The sequence below is a fragment of the Pristiophorus japonicus genome, chromosome 2 (genome assembly GCF_044704955.1).
Source record: "Pristiophorus japonicus isolate sPriJap1 chromosome 2, sPriJap1.hap1, whole genome shotgun sequence".
Classification (NCBI taxonomy): domain Eukaryota; kingdom Metazoa; phylum Chordata; class Chondrichthyes; family Pristiophoridae; genus Pristiophorus; species Pristiophorus japonicus.
In genome coordinates this window covers 73595587-73615355 of record NC_091978.1, presented here as the reverse complement: position 1 = coordinate 73615355, position 19769 = coordinate 73595587, and the positions used below count along the sequence as shown (strand labels likewise).

The 19769-nt window shown below is 44.1% G+C and overlaps 1 protein-coding gene and 2 pseudogenes across 2 annotated transcripts in view; all 3 read left to right on the top strand.

Moving 5' to 3' along the window:
• The first annotated feature begins 9308 nt into the window (after positions 1-9308).
• On the top strand, positions 9309-9472 carry LOC139251619 (U2 spliceosomal RNA; annotated as a pseudogene).
• A 102-nt stretch (positions 9473-9574) lies between these two features.
• On the top strand, positions 9575-9741 carry LOC139251508 (U2 spliceosomal RNA; annotated as a pseudogene).
• A 2497-nt stretch (positions 9742-12238) lies between these two features.
• Positions 12239-19769, top strand: part of LOC139239255 (interleukin-11 receptor subunit alpha-like) — a 105739-nt gene continuing 98208 nt past the window's right edge. For both annotated transcript variants that reach the window (XM_070867954.1, XM_070867952.1), the window contains exon 1: positions 12239-12353. The gene's annotated coding sequence lies outside the window, so the exon portion shown is untranslated. The remainder of the gene's footprint in view (positions 12354-19769) is intronic.

Genomic DNA, 19769 nt, shown 5'->3' with positions numbered 1-19769 from the left:
AGACCAATATGTTGAGGAACCAACTAGGGGGGAGGCCATCTTAGACTGGGTGTTGTGTAATGAGAGAGGATTAATTAGCAATCTCATTGTGCGAGGCCCCTTGGGAAAGAGTGACCATAATATGGTGGAATTCTGCATTAGGATGGAGAATGAAACAGTTAATTCAGAGACCATGGTCCAGAACTTAAAGAAGGCTAACTTTGAAGGTATGAGGCGTGAATTGGCTAGGATAGATTGGCGAATGATACTTAGGGGGTTGACTGTGGATGGGCAATGGCAGACATTTAGAGACCGCATGGATGAATTACAACAATTGTACATTCCTGTCTGGCGTAAAAATAGAAAAGGGAAGGTGGCTCAACTGTGGCTATCTAGGGAAATCAGGGATAGTATTAAAGCCAAGGAAGTGGCATACAAATTGGCCAGAAATAGCAGCAAACCTGGGGACTGGGAGAAATTTAGAACTCAGCAGAGGAGGACAAAGGGTTTGATTAGGGCAGGGAAAATGGAGTACGAGAAGAAGCTTGCAGGGAACATTAAGGCGGATTGCAAAAGTTTCTATAGGTATGTAAAGAGAAAAAGGTTGGTGAAGACAAACGTAGGTCCCCTGCAGTCAGAATCAGGGGAAGTTATAACGGGGAACAAAGAAATGGCAGACCAATTGAACAAGTACTTTGGTTCGGTATTCACTAAGGAGGATACAAACAACCTTCCGGATATAAAAGGGGTCAGAGGGTCTAGTAAGGAGGGGGAACTGAGGGAAATCTTTATTAGTCGGGAAATTGTGTTGGGGAAATTGATGGGATTGAAGGCCGATAAATCCCCAGGGCCTGATGGACTGCATCCTAGAGTACTTAAGGAGGTGGCCTTGGAAATAGCGGATGCATTGACAGTCATTTTCCAACATTCCATTGACTCTGGATCAGTTCCTATGGAGTGGAGGGTAGCCAATGTAACCCCACTTTTTAAAAAAGGAGGGAGAGAGAAAACAGGGAATTATAGACCGGTCAGCCTGACCTCAGTAGTGGGTAAAATGATGGAATCAATTATTAAGGATGTCATAGCAGTGCATCTGGAAAATGGTGACATGATAGGTCCAAGTCAGCATGGATTTGTGAAAGGGAAATCATGCTTGACAAATCTTCTGGAATTTTTTGAGGATGTTTCCAGTAAAGTGGACAAAGGAGAACCAGTTGATGTGGTATATTTGGACTTTCAGAAGGCTTTCGACAAGGTCCCACACAAGAGATTAATGTGCAAAGTTAAAGCACATGGGATTGGGGGTAGTGTGCTGACGTGGATTGAGAACTGGTTGTCAGACAGGAAGCAAAGAGTAGGAGTAAACGGTACTTTTCAGAATGGCAGGCAGTGACTAGTGGAGTGCCGCAAGGTTCTGTGCTGGGGCCCCAGCTGTTTACATTGTACATTAATGATTTAGACGAGGGGATTAAATGCAGTATCTCCAAATTTGCGGATGATACTAAGTTGGGTGGCAGTGTGAGCTGCGAGGAGGATGCTATTAGGCTGCAGAGTGACTTGGATAGGTTAGGTGAGTGGGCAAATGCATGGCAGATGAAGTATAATGTGGATAAATGTGAGGTTATCCACTTTGGTGGTAAAAACAGAGAGACAGACTATTATCTGAATGGTGACAGATTAGGAAAAGGGAAGGTGCAACGAGACCTGGGTGTCATGGTACATCAGTCATTGAAGGTTAGCATGCAGGTACAGCAGGCGGTTAAGAAAGCAAATGGCATGTTGGCCTTCATAGCGAGGGGATTTGAATACAGGGGCAGGGAGGTGTTGCTACAGTTGTACAGGGCCTTGGTGAGGCCACACCTGGAGTATTGTGTACAGTTTTGGTCTCCTAACTTGAGGAAGGACATTCTTGCTATTGAGGGAGTGCAGCGAAGGTTCACCAGACTGATTCCCGGGATGGCGGGACTGACCTATCAAGAAAGATTGGATCAACTGGGCTTGTATTCATTGGAGTTCAGAAGAATGAGAGGGGACTCATAGAAACGTTTAAAATTCTGACGGGTTTAGACAGGTTAGATGCAGAAAGAATGTTCCCAATGTTGGGGAAGTCCAGAACCAGGGGTCACAGTCTGAGGATAAGGGGTAAGCCATTTAGGACCGAGATGAGGAGAAACTTCTTCACCCAGAGAGTGGTGAACCTGTGGAATTCTCTACCACAGAAAGTAGTTGAGGCCAATTCACTAAATATATTCAAAAGGGAGTTAGATGAAGTCCTTACTACTCGGGGGATCAAGGGATATGGCGAGAAAGCAGGAAGGGGGTACTGAAGTTTCATGTTCAGCCATGAACTCATTGAATGGCGGTGCAGGCTAGAAGGGCTGAATGGCCTGCTCCTGCACCTATTTTCTATGTTTCTATGTTTCTATATACGTTATATCCTTTAACACGTGTTTGAAGTCCCCTTTACAATATTGGGTTGTGTTGAGACAGCCCACGCCAGCTGTGTTCAGGAGAACTTAGTCGTATGCAGTCCAACAGGAAAATCTTAGAGATCACTGCCTGCTGGCACCAAAAAGGTAATGGGTCAGAATTTACTGTCATCATCATTATCATCATCATAGGCAGTCCCTCGGAACTCTTAACATGAGTTCTTAGGTGGCTATACAGTCCAATACGAGAACCACAGTCTCTGTCACAGGTGGGGCAGATAGTCGTTGAGGGAAGGGGTGGGTGGGACCAGTTTGCCGCACACTTTTTCCACTGTCTGTGCTTGATTTCTGCATGCTCTCAGCGACAAGATGAGGTGCTCAGTGCCCTCCCGGATGCACTTCCTCCACTTAGGGTGGTCTTTGACCAGGGTCTCCCAGGTGTCAGTGGGGAGTTTGCACTTTATCAGGAAGGCTTTGACGGTGTCCGTGTAATGTTTCCACTGCCCGCCTTTGGCTCGTTTGCCGTGAAGGAGTTCTGAGTAGAGCGCTTGCTTTGGGAGTCTCGTGTCTGGCATACGAACTATGTGGCCTGCCCAGCGGAGCTGATCAAGTGTGGTCAGTGCTTCGATGCTGGGGATGTTGGCTTGGTCGACGACGCTAATGTTGGTGCGTCTGTCCTCCCAGGGGTTTTGTAGGATCTTGCGGAGACATCGTTGGTGGTATTTCTCCAGCGACTTGAAGAGTCTACTGTACATGGTCCATGTTTCTGAGTCATACAGGAGGGCGGGTATTACTACAGCCCTGTAGACCATGAGCTTGGTGGCAGTTTTGAGGGCCTGGTCTTCATACACTCTTTTCCTCAGGCGTCCGAAGGCTGCACTGGCGCACTGGAGGCAGTGTTGGATCTCGTCATCAATGTCTGCTCTTGTTGATAGGAGGCTCCCGAGATATGGAAAGTGGTCCACGTTTACTGTACCCAGCGAACAAATGCCGCCTGTCGTTTGTTAGACTCGTCCTTGTCCATTTAGTTTCCATGAGCTTTTGCACGGCAAATTGCTGTAAGTAGGAGATTGAAATGGCACCGCGCCCTCCACAGGGCAATTTGGACCTGTGTGACCAGGGAAAGCAACTGTGTATCGCCTTAATCAATCAGATTGAAGAATTGTTAATGAACAGTGCAGAGTCTGAACCTGGTAGTGTAAGTTATAACAGTGGGCACGAAAGAAACATAGATTGGATTAAGGGAGAAAAAAAAGGATAGGAAGAATAAGTTAAATAAAAGTAATCTAATTTTAAAAACAATCTCCAAAAACCATTTAAAGCTGAAGGAATGAGACTCCATGCTTGTAAAAGTTAATTTTCAGTGCCAGAGAGGTTGTTTGGCAGTAATTAAGATTATCACGCTATTAAAAAGGGCACTTAGACAGAAATGGACTAGTCCTAACTTTCTGTGACAAGTTTAGTTCATATTGCTGAGGTAAAGTTTTGGGTTCCATAGTTAAGAAAGGATATACTTGCTTTGGAGGCAGTTCAGAGAAGGTTCACCAAGTTGATTCTGGAGATGAGGGGGTTAACTTATGAGGAAAGGTTGAATAGGTTGAGCCTCTACTCATTGGAATTCAGAGGAATGAGAGGTGACCTTATCGAAACGTATAAGATTATGAGGGGGCTTGACAAGGTGGATGCAGAAGGATGTTTCCACTGATAGGGGAGACTAGAACTAGGGGGCATAATCTTAGAATAAGGGGCCGCCCATTTAAAACTGAGATGAGGAGGAATTTCTTCTCTCAGCGGGTTGTAAATCTGTGGAATTTGCTATCTCAGAGAGCTGGATCATTGAATAAATTTGAGACAGAGATAGATAGTTACTTAACCGATAAGGGAATAAAGGGTTATGGGGAGCAGGCAGGGAGGTGGACCTGAGTCCATGATCGGATCTGCCATGATCGTATTAAATGGCGGAGCAGGCTCGAAGGGCCGTATGGCTGACTCCTACTCGTATTTCTTATGTTCCTATGTTCTTAATAACATAAGAATTAGAAGCAGGAGAAGGCCATACAGCCCTTCGAGCCAGCTCCACCATGCAATAAGATCATGGCTGATTTTCGACCTCAACTCCACTTTCTCGCCCGATCTCCATTTCCCTTGATTCCAATAGAGTCAAAAAATCTAACAATCTCAGTCTTGAATATACTCAACAATTCAGCATCCACAACCCTTTGAGTTAGAGAATTCTAAAGATTCACAATCCTCTGAGTGAAGAAATTCCTCCTCATCACAGTCTTAAATGGCCAACCCCTTATCCTGAGACTATGCATCCTCGTTCCAGACTCTCCAACCAGACAAAACAAGCTCTCAGCATCTACCCAGTCAACCCCCCCTCAGAATCTCACATGTTTCAATGAGATCACCTCTCATTCTTCTAAACTCTAGAGTATAGGCCCAATCTACTAAATCTCTCCTCATCGGACAAGCCTCTCATCCCAGGAATCAATCTAGTGAACCTTCATTGCACTACGTCATTGCCTGAGCGAGGGACCACAAGGATGCATGCATTACCTGCGTCATGATAGTAAGCTTGCAGGGAACATAAAAACTGACTGCAAAAGCTTCTATAGATATGTCAAGAGAAAAAGATTAGTGAAGACTAATGTAGGCCCCTTGCAGTCAGAATCAGGCGAATTCATAATGGGGAACAAAGAAATGGCAGAACAATTGAACAAATACTTTGGTTCAGTGCTGGGACCCCAGCTATTTACAATATATATTAATGATTTAGATGAAGGAATTGAATGTAATATCTCCAAGTTTGCAGATGACACTAATCTGGGTGGCAGTGTGAGCTGTGAGGAGAATGCTAAGAGGCTGCAGGGTGACTTGGACAGGTTAGGTGAGTGGGCAAATGCATGGCAGATGCAGTATAATGTGGATAAGTGTGAAGTTATCCACTTTGGTGGCAAAAACAGGAAGGCAGATTATTATCTGAATGTTGACAGATTAGTAAAAGGGGAGTTGCAACGAGACCTTGAAGGTTGGCATGCAGGAACAGCAGGCAGTAAAGAAAGCAAACGGCATGTTGGCCTTCATAGCGAGAGGATTTGCGTATAGGAGCATGGAGGTCTTGCTGTAGTTGTACAGGACCACACCTTGAGTATTGTGTGCAGTTTTGGTCTCCTAATCTGAGGAAGGACATTCTTGCTATTGAGGGAGTGCAGCGAAGGTTCACCAGACTGATTCCCGGGATGGCAGGACTGACATATGAAGAAAGACTGGATCGACTAGGCTTATATTCACTGGAATTTCGAAGAATGAGAGGGGATCTCATTGAAGCATATAAAATTCTGACAGTATTGGACACGTTGGATGCAGGAAGAATGTTCCCGATGTTGGGGAAGTCCAGAACCAGAGGTCACAGTCTAAGGATAAGGGGTAAGCCATATAGGACCGAGATGAGGAGAAACTTTTTCACCCAGAGAATTGTGAACCTATGGAATTCTCTACCACAGAAAGTTCATTCGATATATTCTAAAGGGAGTTAGATGAGGCCCTTATGGCTAAAGGGATCGGGGGTATGGAGAGAAGGCAGGAGTGGGGTACTGAAGTTGCATGATCAGCCATGATCATATTGAATGGTGGTGCAGGCTCGACGGGCCGAATGGCCTGCTCCTGCACCTATTTTCTATGTTTCTATATTTCTATGATAGGAGCTAGATGGAGCTGGTGACTGCCAGATGGACCACCGTCTAATTTGCTTTGTCATCAACATCAATGTAGCCCCAAAGCAGCGACGGCACCAGAAACAATGCCGCAGGAAAATCAACGCTGGGGCACTCAAAGACCCTGTTAAGAAAGTCCTATTCAGCCAGCGCCTCACTGCCATGCTGGCGACTCCCAGTGACCAAGAGACGCAGAGTGTCCATAGCGCCTAGTCTGCCCTCAAGTCCTCCATAACTAGCACCAGCGAAGAGACGCTTGGTCACTCGACCAGAACACACCAAGAATGGTTCGATGAGAACGACCAGGAGTTTCAGGAGCTAATAAGTCACAAGTGCCAGGCATTTCTGAACTTGAAACAGCAACACAACTCGAGAGCAAGAAAGCAGCTCTACAGACAGCTGAAGGCAGAGGTCCAACAAAAAACCCATGACCTAAAGAACAGATGGTGGGTGAGAAAACACAGGAGATCCAGCAGCTAGCCGACAACCACGATGTGCGAGGATTCTTTAGCGCAGTCAAGACCACCTCCGGCCCAAGCACCCAAGGCCCTACCCCATTGCTGGCCAAGAACGGAGAGGTACTCATCAAGGACAGAATGCCTGTCAGTGCCTGCTGGAAGGAGCATTAGAACATCTCCTTAACCGAGACTCTGTCTTCGATGTGAGTGTCCTTGACTCCATCCCACAGCACACTACCCGCCACCATCTCAGCACAACCCCAGCCCAGCACAAGGTCGAAAAGGCCATCTGACAACTGAAGAATAACAAGGCATCAGGAACAAATGAAATCTCCGCTAAAGCACTAAAACATGGCGGAGAAGCATTATTGGCGGGAATACATGACTTCATTTCTCTTATCTGGAAGGAGGAGAGCATGCCAAGAGATCTGAGACGCCGTAATCGTGACCACCTTCAAGAAAGGTGACAGGTCCGACTGCAGTAACTACAGATGAGATTCCCCGCTGGCTGCTATAGGGAAAGTCGTCACAAGAATCCTCCTCAACCATCTTCTCCCTGTGGTTGAAGAGCTCCTCCCAGAGTCGCAATGCGGATTCCGCCCACTAAGGGCACAACGGTCATGCTGGCGATTACAAGAGAAATGTAGGGAACAGCACCATCCCTTGTAAATGGCCTTCTTTGACCTCACAAAGGCTTTTGACACTGTCAACCGTGAGGGATTATGGAGCGTCTTCCTCCATTTCGGCTGCCCCTAAAAGTTTGTCACCATCCTCCACCTGCTTCACGCTGACATACAAGCCGTGAAGCCGCATGGCCTACTCCTGCTCCTATTTCTTATGTTCTTATGTTCTTATGAAATGTGTTGAAAAAAATCCAAAAAATATATATTTTCCTAACTGTTGTAATTAGGGTTTAAAATAATGGACAGGGTTTGTAAACATAAAAATGTGTTTTTAAATTTCATTGCTATATGTTTTTTATATGTTTTAAAACTCTTACACTGGTAAAAGTAGGCTATGCGCCTGCTTTTACCAGGCGCAAGAGTTTGAAGGACATTCGCTGGGCAAGAGATGGGCAAATTGCGCAATCTCATCCATACAAATGTTTTTCTCCCGAAGATGCAAAAGATCTATCAAGCTAAACCTTGACAGATCGGAAAAGTTGGTTATTGACGCATGCGCATCGCGCGCCGAAAACCGGCTTTTGCGATGCCTTCCCGGGTCCGTACGCATTTCGTACGGACCCAGTGGGGCCGCAATTTCAGGACCAATACATTTATTTAAAGTCGCTGCCATTTTCTTATTCCCCATTATAATTTCTCCTGTCTCAGCCTCTAAGGGACTAGCACTTACTTTTGCTACACTCTTCCTTTTTACATACTTGTAGAAGCTCTTATAATCTATTTTTCTATTTCTTGCTAGTTTACTTTCATTCTAGTTTTTCCCTTTTTATCAATGTTTTGGTCATCCTTTGCTGCTTTCCAAAGCTCTCCCAATCCTCAGGCTCTCCCAATCCTCAGCCCAATTCTTGGCAACATTATGAGCCTCTTCCTTTAATCTATATACTATCCTTAACTTCCTTAGTTAGCAACGGATGAATCACTTTTCCTGTGGAGTTTTTATTTCTCAATGAAATGTATATTCATTGAGAATTTTATAACATTTCTTTAAATATTTGCCACTGCTTATCTACCTTCATACATTTTAATCTAATTTCCCAATCTACCTTAGCCAACTCGCCCTTCATACCTATGTAATTGGCTTTATTTAAATTTCAGACTCTAATGTTGGACTAGGTATTTCACTCTCAAACAAGAAGTGAAGTTCTATCATATTACTCTCCCCAGAGGATCCGATACTATGCGATTACGAATTCGCCTTGTCTCATTACACAATACAAGATCTAAAATAGCCTGTTCCCTGGTTGATTCCATGAAGTATTGTTCTAGGAAACTGTCTTGAATGCATTCCATGAACTCGTCCACCAGACTACCTTTGTCAATTTAATTTGCTCAGTCTATATGAAGATTAAAGTCCACCACAATTACTGTATTACAAGCTCCTATCATTTGTTGATTAATACTCTGCCCAACGGTATAGCTACTGTTAGGGGACATATAAGCTACTCCCACCAGTGTTTCCTGCCCCTTGTTATTTCTTATCTCCACCCATACACATTCTACTTGGCTTCTGAGCCAAGATCCTTTCTCTCTACTATCCTCAAGTTCTCCTTTATTATCAGAGCAGCCCCCCACCGCTTTTCCATTCTGCCTGTCTTTTCTAAACTTCAAGTACCCTGGAATATTTAATTCCCAACCTTGGTCATGTTGCAACTACATCTCTGTAATGGCGATTAGATAAAACCTTTTCATCTCTATTTGTGCCACTAACAAAGCAGTACAGGAACTTCATACCATTAAAGGCATTTATATGGTGAGTCAGACAGTGAGATTCTGTTTTCTGGAAGTTAATGACGAAGTGGCGCATCTTGAACAGCAACTTCCAGATTTTTGCATTTAAATGCGCATCTGCACTCACCTGAAGTTGCTGTGCAATTTGCGCATAGATAATGGTGATCGCCATTAGCCTCACCGTTATTTTGACTGTAAATTCTGTCCTGTTGTTTTATAACATATTTACCTGAATGTGGAGCAGCAATGCTTCTACCAGCACTACTTTAAAACCCCACAGGCTGCTCCCCCACCCCGATAGCAATCTCAATCCCCTCCGCTTCTCGGCCTTTTGGCTAAGATCAAGTGTAGTATCTGGCAGGAGGTGGGTGGGGTGGCTTGACCCATCCACCTCCACGGAGGTGTGTGGGGGACCTGACCCATCCACCTCCATGGCACGAACCTGGTATTGCAGTACTTCCAGGAACGGTGCAGTGGCTCTAGGCCTTTTGGCTAAGAGCATTGGCGCAGAGTGATCCTTGGCGTGTGCAAGGTGACCTCTGGCGTTTGTGATTTGACAAAGAATTGGAACGATTGGCTACAAATTTCCAAAAAAAAAAAAAAATCTGTTCTTATCAGTTTAATATCCCCTATCTGGGGACCAAATATTAAATTGTTTTTTGGAACAGGGAGATGGAACAGGGGCTTGCTCTGTCCACTCCACGCATCGACCTGGTATTGCAGTGTTTCCAGGAACGGTGCAGCTTCCCCTCTCGGCCTTTTGGCTAAGATCAAGTGTAGTAGCGCAAAATGATCTTTGGCGCTGGAGTTGATCTGACAAGAATGAACAAAAAAAAAAAAATCTCAATCCCCTCCTCCCAATCACCCTCCTTTTCATAGTCTTCCACCCCCCCACCATCTCTTTCCCGATTACCACCCCTCCTGATCGTTTCCCCTTTAATGACCCATCTGATAGATAAAGGTAATACATTTCTGGCAGTGGTTTGTAAGACTTGACAAATTCAACCTCCAACACCTGAAGTGCAAGTGTCAGGAAAAGTTACCAACTGGGAATCCTTGAACATACCAAGATCACTGGCATGTTTGTAAAACTTTAACATCAATATGATCCCTGTTTTATAAAAGGATTCCCAATGATGCACGAGAAGATGCAATTTGTACAAAACTACGTGAAACAGAGAACATCTTTAGAAATTCAATAATTTTTTTGATTGGTGTTACAATCTGACATAATCAGTAAATTTAATTTGGGCCGAATTACCTCTTTCCATGCGATAGATTCTATGTATTTATATGAATTTACACATAGAATCTTCCCTATTTCCACCATTATCTCTAGAGTCCCCAAAAATCTATCCTTGGCCAGTTCTTATTTCTCATCTACATTCTGCCCCTTGGCGACATCATCCGAAGACATGTGCCAGGTTCCGCATGTACACTGACAACACACAGATCTACCTCACCACCACCTCTCTCGATCCCTCCACTGCCTCTGTGTTGTCAGCTTGCTCATCCGACATCCAGTCCTGGATGAGCCACAATTTCCCAATTAAACATTGGGAAGATCAAAGCCATTCAGCCCCACCACAAACTCCGTTCCCTAGCCACTGATTCCAAGCCCCTCCCTGGCCACTGTCTCAGGCTGAATCAGATTGTTCTTAACCTCGTCATCCTATTTGATCGAGCGGAGCTTCCAACCCTATATCCTCTCCATTACAAAGATTCCCTATTTCAACCTCTGTAACATTGCCCATCTCTACTCCTGCCAATCTGCTGATGAAACCCTCTTCCATGCTTTTATTTCTAGATTACACTATTCCAGTGCTCTCCTAGCTGGCCTACAACTATTTTGTTGAACCAAGTGCCCCTTAAAACCAACAAATTCAACTTTTAACTTTAAATGGTTAAATTAAAATATAGTTGCCGGGGGCGATGATGCACTCCAGTCCCTCCGGCGTCTACCTCTTGTGGAAGGCCGCAAGCGTACCGGTGGACACCACGTGCTCCAACTCCAGGGACATCCTGGCTCGATCGTGACCACGGAAGAAAGGCAGGCAGTCAGGCTGAACGACCCCCTCAACCGCCTGCTGCCTGCACTAGTTAATGGCCACCTTGGCCATGCCCAGGAGCAGTCCTACGAGGAGACCTTTCGACCTGCCCGCTCCCCTCCGCACAGGATGCCCAAAGATCAGGAGCGTGGGACTGAAGTGCAACCAGAATTTGAGGCGCAGCCCCTTCAAATATTGGAACAGGGGCTGCAACCTGACACATTCCACGTAACATGGAACAAGGACTCTTCTAGACCGCAGAAATTACAGGCGGCCTGGGAGACCGTGAACCGACTTAAGAACTGATTGCACGGGACTGCCCCATGCAAGTCCCCAATAAATAAAGGAAGGACTCCCATGTAGAGAGCATTCCATTGGGGACTCCCGCCTCCTCGGATGGCAAGATGGTGGCTTAGCTGGCCTACATCTTCCAAAAACTTCAGCTCATCCAAAACTCTGCTGCCCGTATCCTAACTCCCATCAAGTCCCATTTACCCATCACCCCTATGCTCACTGAGCTACATTGGTTCCTAGTCCACCAGCGCCTCGATTTTTAAAATTTGCATTATCTTATTCAAATCCCTCCATGGGCTTGCCCCTCCCTATCTGTGTAACCTCCTCCAACCCTCACAACACTGCTTTCCTGTTTCTTGTGCACCTCTCAATCCCGTTGCCCCACCATTGGAGGCTGTGCCTTCAGCCGTCTGGATCCGAAGCTCCAGAATGCCCTTCCTAAACCTGTCTGCCTGTCCTACTTAAAACCATCTCTCCTCCTATCTCCTTCTTTGGCTTGGTGTCTTGATTATTCTTCTGTGAAGCGCCTTGGGGTTAAAAAAAAGCGCTATATAAATGCAATATGTTGTTGCTCTGCACCCGCGATTCTTATATAATTGCCCGAGGACTGAAAAAAAATAAAACTTCATCGAAAAGATGGTAACTCATTTTATGCCTGTTTGAATAAACACATCTGGTTTCAATCATCTACAAATGTGCACTGCAATTGCAAACCATTTGCATCTGTGTATGCAGTGCACCGGCATGTCACCCTCACCGTGGCTCTTTTATTCCCCCCACCAGACGGACAGGAGGAGCGGCCAATGGTGGCGTGGGAGTGCGGGGCGGTGCATCCGGTGTTTGTGAGGTTTGCGCTGCTCCGCGGCTGGGAAGCAGGGAGCCGCGCGACTGATTGACAAGCTGGGCTCGGGACGGGGCAGCGCGAGCCTTGTCCGGGTCTGTCCCCACAGTCAGAATAGCGGAGCGCGTGAGGGCGACATGGCCAAACCCAGTGGGTGACCCACCAACAACGCACAAGGTAACCAGGACAGTACACGTATATTTGTATGTCTATTAAGGGGTCTGGGATGGATTGAAGAAACTTTTTTTTTGGTGTATTGTGGCGCTGCAATGAAAGTTTCTGGAAGAGATTTTTCTCCCTTGTTTGCTTGTCTAGGTTATGCCCTCTGTGTAGACTACTTGTCAAGCACACAATGCGGGGCGTTTCTTTCCTAAACTTGTTAAGTTTCCGACCCCCGAGAGTATTACAGTCGAAAAGTAACATGAATCCTATTATTTAACTTTTTTAATATACTTGAGATCTGCCCTACAACTAAAACTTCACCTGGCATTTCTCTGACCCACGCAGCGTTAACTCTTATTTTATCCACGAAATGATCAATTGCTTGCTTCCTCCCCGTTGTACGATTCAAAAAAGTGCGAGCATTATTGCACTGCTGTGTTTTTTAAAAATAACAACGTGACTTAAATTAACTTTGCCTTTTCAGGAGACTGTTTTTCCCAAATCCTTAGTTGCAGGACCGTAGTTTTATGTCTGTTTTGCACATTTTTAGAAAATCTGTACTTTGCCTTCGAGGTAAAATGCGGTCAAAGCATATTATTTTGGGCCATTAGTCGCTTGAATTCTTTCGTGTTTACTGCGTTTGTAGTCCATTATTTAGTACAGTTACCATCTGCATAATTATTGACGATAATTATAACTTTCTGTTAACGCTAGAGTTCAAAGTATTTTATTTCCTTCCTCGCTAATCCATTAATGCGCAATTACTATGTGCTTTAACTTTTGCGATGAGTGTTTTATAGGTTAGGTAGAGTTCAAAGCTTTTCTGTCTTCCTCCTTTCAGATGATATGGTATTAACTCACTGGTGGTAAAGTATTCATTTTTTTTTAAATCGGTATTCATCCCACATTTAAAATAGCATACTTGAACATTTTTTCAGTCTCTTCACTGTAGATCTTATTTTTGGAGTTCAAAATGTGCAGTTTCTACAAAGGTCTGCTGTTTTCATTTTTCTTAAAAATGTTCTTCCAGTGGTTGTCAAGAAGATTTTACAATACAATTCTGTTTTAGGATTGCATATTTTTCTAATTGTTATTGAGCCCTTGGTTCAAGTCCTTGAATTGCAGAAATATAGTTTGTATGCAGATTGCTTGTCCCTGAAACCACTATGAAAGCTTGAATATCATGATAGACAGTAACAACATCTTATATTTATACAGTGCCTTTAACATAGTAAAACGTCCAACGCTGCTTCACGGGAGTGTTAGCGAACAAAATTTGACAGAGTCACATGAGATATCGGCACAGGTGACCAAAAGCTTGGTCAAAGGTTTTAAGGAGCATCTTGAAGGAGGAGAGGTTTAAGGAGGGAATTCCAAAGCTTAGGGCCTAGGCAGCTGAAGACATAGCCACCACTGGTGAAGTGATGAAAATCGTGGCTGTGCAAGAGGACACAGTTAGAGGGGTGCAGAGATTTGGAGGAGGTTACAGAGGTAGGGAAGGGCAAGGCAATGGAGGGATTTGAAAATAAGGATGAGAATTTTAATATTGAGGTGTTGCTGGACCGGGAGCCAAAGTAGGTCAGTGTGCATAAGAGTGATGGATGAACAGGAGTTGATGCGAGTTAGGATATGGGCAGCAGAGCTTGGGATGAGCTCAAGCTTACGGAGAGTACAAAGTGAGATGCCAGCCAGGAGAGCATTGGAATAATCGAGTTTAGAGATAACAGCATGGATGAGGATTTCAGCAGTGGATGAGCTGAGATAGTGGCAGAGATGGGCGATATTCTGTAGATGGCAGTCTTGCTGATGGATCAGAAGCTCATCTCTGGGTCAAATAGGACGGCAAGGTTGTGGTCTGATTCAGCCTCCGACAGTGGCAAGGGAGAGTGATGGGGTCGGTTGCTGAGGAATGGAGTTTGTAGTGGGAACCAAAGACAATGGCTTTGATCTTCCCAATATTCAGTTGGGAATATATTGCTGGGAAGTCCGTTATCTTAAATTGGTTGGCTTCTTTAGGCTTTGTTTTGGTCACACTTTCACTTCTGGAGTACTGCAGCCCTATGATGTAATGCAAGTATTTAGCATAATAAACCTTAATACAAAATTATTTTATCCAATTCTGATCTTTGTCAATCTGCTTAATACAAAGTGTTTTGCACCTCCAATAAAATAGCAAAAGAATGTCATGAAAACAGCATGCATACAATTTTAATGTGCCATGCATTTTGACAAATTATTAAAAGAAACAGAAGCAATGCATAGGGGGGTAACTCTTGATCTAACAACCCAACCCTCTGAGTATCTCTCAGCCTTTCTTTTTGTAGTAGTGCCACTGACATTTCCATTTACCTCATCATCTGTCCTTCTGTGGCTCTGGTAAATTATTTATTGATTTTGCATTTAATTGCTCGAGTTCATTTTAGTTTAGACATAAGGCAACTGTCACCCAGCTTCTTTTTTAATCTCTCAACCCCAACTTTGTAAATCTTAGGTGAGTTGGATAGAAAATAAAGGGGCAACAAAATATTTCATTTTTATGCATTTTGTTTAGAGGAAGAACCTATGTACACCCATCTGAGCCAATTGACCAGAATGGGAGGATTACTTTAAATTCTTTTTACTCTTTTTCTATTTCGGAAAAAACTTTTGAGTTCTGATAAATGCTGGTCAGTGTGACACAATGGGGAAAAAAATCTTTACAACATTATTTTTTGTTATCAATCTTTTTTTATCACAACTTTAATTTTGGAACACATGACAAAAATATTTTGTTGCTGAAGTCATTTGAAGTTTGAAACCAATTGGTCAGTTGAGTTATACAAAAGCAAAATACTGTGGATATCGGAATCTGAAATAAAAACAAAATGCTGGAAATCTCAGCGGGTCAGGCAGCATCTGTGGAGAGAAACAAAATGAACATTTCAGGTTGAGGACCCTTTGTCAAAACTCTGTTCTGACAGGTAATCGACCTGAAACGTTAGGTCAGTTGAGTGAATTTGATTCTGCCAATTCTTCATGTACAGAACCATTTTGTTGGTTGTTTTACAGAAAACCAGTGAACATGCTTTTGTTACAGCAGTTATTGAAATAGTTTTGGTGTTAGCTGGGATATTGACATGATTTTCCTTGAAGAATATAATTAAAGCATCAGTCTCCAAGAATGCTATTTGATAGGATACAATTAGTCATACCAGTTTCATTGCTGTTATTTTCATGTGTGATGGTCCAATTATGTTACAACTTTAGTATTGCATCACTGCAAACGTTGTTGTAACTGAAAGTTAAGTGGCCATTCGTACTGCATCATATTTTGTTAATAAGGATGAATAAAAATGTATTTTCACACAGCTTTGAAATTCGGTTTATGTACATCATATCTGTTTCATTTGGATTGTGATTTGGATGAGGCAATTATCCATACCCTTTGTTGTTTTCTTAAAAAAACAAATATTCTCATCAGTTGCTGCCTTCAATGTTAGTGGATTTGTAATTTTTCAACAACTGTTTTGTTGAGAATAATTCTATCTACAGAGTTAAATATTTTTTCCCCACCCATTCTGCTACAGAGAAGAACTCCTGACAATGTGGCCTCGTGTCACTACTGAGAAGGTGGCTTCATGCTATTTGCCTTGGTATCTGGTTCAGTGGAACTGCAAATCATGTGAAATAAACTTTGAAATGTTCCCAAGTGACCTGTTGGTGCCCCTAGACTGTTTTAAACTTTTAATGTTTAAACTGGTTAGGGTTAGCAAAGAGCCAGCTACATCAACAACAACAATTTCTCCTCAGTCTTTACTAGCATAAAAAAATTAAAGGGCATTTGTATGGTGGTGAATGGAGCTGTATGCTTGTATGAATGCACAGAGCTCCATTTTAATTGACCAAAGAGTAGTACAGAGCCAGCAGTATAACTCGGCATTGATGGCTCTGCATTCCTTTGCAGGTAATGATCTCACACCAGTGTCTGCAGTGTAACCATGCCATACAATTTTTCTGCATACTACATATTATGTTTTATAAGCTGTTATGTCCTTTTGAACTTTAATGTTTTCACTGTGTGTCACAGGACTGTCCTGCGTGAGGGGCACCTGTCTTATTTAAGCCTCTTGAACTAAGCTCCTTGCTTCGTCTGGTCGATTAACGAGTCTGGAAATTGCTGCAACCTTCTTGAATTCCATTCTCTCTCCCCAACTCTAGTTTCATTACAAAAGTCTGTTCTTTTGGTAATTACAGGTCTGTCAGCTTAACCTCATTGGTGGGAAAATTAATGGAAAACAATCCTGAAAGACAGGATAAATCTACATGTGGAAAGACCAGGATTAATTAGAGACAGTCAGCACGGATTTGTTAAGGGAAGATCGTGTTTGACTAACCTGATTTAATTTTTTGAGGCGGTAACTGTTATATATGTAAACTTGTATATACCTTGTACAGCAACCAGAGGGCTCATCCCCTGGAGTCCCAAGGGATCCCACAATATCTTGGGAGCACAGGTACTTAAAGAAGCCTCACAGGCTGGAGAGGCACTCTGGAGACCTGCTATGAAAGACTAAGGTCACACTTTACTTTGAGCTCACAGTATCCAGTCAGACTCTTTGTTCATTCATAACAGTAACCAAGAGGCCCATAAGGGTAGTGCGTACGATATAATGTATATATGGACTTTAGCAAAGCTTTTGATAAGGTCCCACATGGTAGACTGGTCATGAAGGTTAAAGCCCATGGGATCCAGGGCAAAGTGGCAAGTTGGATCCAAAATTGGCTTGGAGATGGGAAGCAAAGGGTAATGATTGTTGAATGTTTTTGTGACTAGAAGGATGTTTCCAGTGGGGTTCTGCAGGGCTCAGTACTGGGTCCCTTGCTTTTTGTGGTATACATCAACGATTTAGATTTGACTATAGGAAGTATGATTAAGAAGTTTGCAGATGACACTAAAATTGGCTGTGTGGTTGACAATGAAGAGGAAAGTCATGAGCTGCAGGAGGATATCAATCTACTGGTCAGGTGGGCAGAGCAGTGGCAAATGGAATTTAATTCAGAGAAGTATGAGGTGATGCACTTTGGGAGGGCTAATAAGGAAAGGGTATACACATTAAGTGGTAGGCCACTTAATAGTGTACATGAACAATGGGACCTTGGAGTGCTTGTCCACAGATCCCTGAAAGCAGCAGGCCAGATGGATAAGGTGGTTAAGAAGGCATACGGAATGTTTGCCTTTATTGGTCCAGGCATAGATTATAAGAGCAGGGAGGTTATGCTTAAATTGTATAATGCTTTGGTTAGGCCACAGCTGGAGTACTGCATGCAGTTCTGGTCGCCATATTATAGGAAGGATGTGATTGCACTGGAGAGGGTGCAGAGGAGATTTACTAGGATGCTGCCTGGAATGGAGAATCTTAGTTATGAGGACACATTGGATAGGCTGGGTTTGTTCTCATTGGAACTGAGGAGGTTGAGAGGAGACCTCATTGAGGTGTACAAAATTTTGAGGGGCCTGGACATAGTGGATTGTAAGGGCCTATTTCCATTGGTGGATGGGTCTCTTATGAGGGGGCATAATTTTAAGATGGTTGGTGGAAGGTGAGGAGGGAATTGACGTGGGGGGAGGGGGGTGGGGGGCTTCTTTACACAGATGGTTGTGGGCATCTGGAACTCACTGCCTGGAAGAGTGGTGGATGCAGAAACCCTCACCAAAGAGATGGTTGGATGGGCACTTAAAGTGCAGTAACCTTTTAGAGTTACAGACCTAGAGCTGGTAATTGGGATTAGACTAGATGACCTTTTGTTGGATGGCGCAGATATAAGGGTAAGTACTGCAGGGAATCAAAAAAGGCTAGGGTGATCTCCTGGACTAGTTTTGATTGCCTGGATGGGTCAGAAATTTTCCCAAATTTTTTCTCCCTCAATTGGCCTGGTTTTTGCGCCTCCCAGGAGATCACATGACTTTGGTTGGGGTGGAGTGTAGAATGTTTCACTAAGGGGTGTCGCAGTTGTGTGAGGCGGACTGTTTGGGCTGGGTGCTCTTTGCCTTTCCGTCATTGTTCATAGGTTTATATGTAACCTTTTAGGACTGCTGACTAAGGGCCATGTGGCTCTTTGTCGGCTGGCGTGGACACGATGGGCCTAAATGACCTCCTTCAGCTCTGTAGATTTCTATGTTTCTAACAAGGTTACCCTCACTTGATGCTTCATATTGATTGCCTTAAGTACACTTCTTGTGATACTTTGAGAACAATCATTGTTTTTGTCTTGCAAATGTGGAACACTATACACTTGAGATCAGAAAATTGTAAGTGTGAATCTACACCTAACTGTGGCTATCTGTAGCTGCTTTTAGACTGGATTTTGAGGGATTCTTGCACTGTTGGTTATAGTGACATGTGGGTCTTGGGAAACCCAGTCTAAACTGAATGATGGAAAGAGCAGTGTCTTCCCAGTGGTTGGTCTTGGTGAATGCAGAAAGTTTACATTGGGGTACGACCAAGGGAGCGAGACCCATGCATCAGGAATAACCGGTCAAGCACCCCTCTTAAGCCAATGTAAAAGCAGCTGGTGGTGCAACATGTTGGTAAATCATTAGATCATGGTTAGTATATACAGGTTCGACCTCCAAAATCCGGAGTTCTGGAATCTGGACACCGGACCGATCAGTGGCGGGGTCGTCCAGCAACCGGAAAATGTTCCGATATCCGGACTCCCCCCGCCTCGGCGAACTGACTTCGCGCAGCCCGACCTCGCCCCGGCCCCCCTCCCTCCCCTTTACCTCAGCAGCCTGACCTCACCTACCTCGGGCCAGACAAGGAACTCCTCCACGGCGGTGGGGCCCCGCCCGATCAGGTCCTCAGCGGGGGGGCCCTGCACTAATAATATCTTGGCGGTGGGGGCCCGCGCTAATAATATCTCTTTGGCGCGGCCCCGCGCGAACAACTCCACGGCGGCAGGGCCCCACCCGGCGACCCAAACCGCTCATCGACAAACAACCCACCCCCCCTCCCTCCCTTCTGACGTTCCGAAATACCCTAACCTGGGCTCGTGTGTTTCTGGATTCATGACGTCAAAATCGGGAATGGCCTCGGTCCCGAGGGTTCCGGATTCAGGACACTACACCTGTACAAGTACAGCATTTAATTTTTTTAAGTACCTGTAACACCAAGATAATTGATCGGTACAGCTTCTGTCTAAAATTATTTAGGAACACCTGTAATGCTTCAAGAGATTGTCCCGTATAGCAGCTGTACTTTCATTAAATAGCCTGTGAAGCTTTTAATCATAGTAAAACTGGATTTAAAAAAATATATATAATTTGGTCAAAAAATCCATTTGCATTCTGAGGGTTAATGGCCCCAAGTTTCCACATAATTAGCTCCTGATTTTTAGGAGCAACTGGTGTAGAACGGAGTATCTTAGAAATCGGAATTCTCCACATTTAGT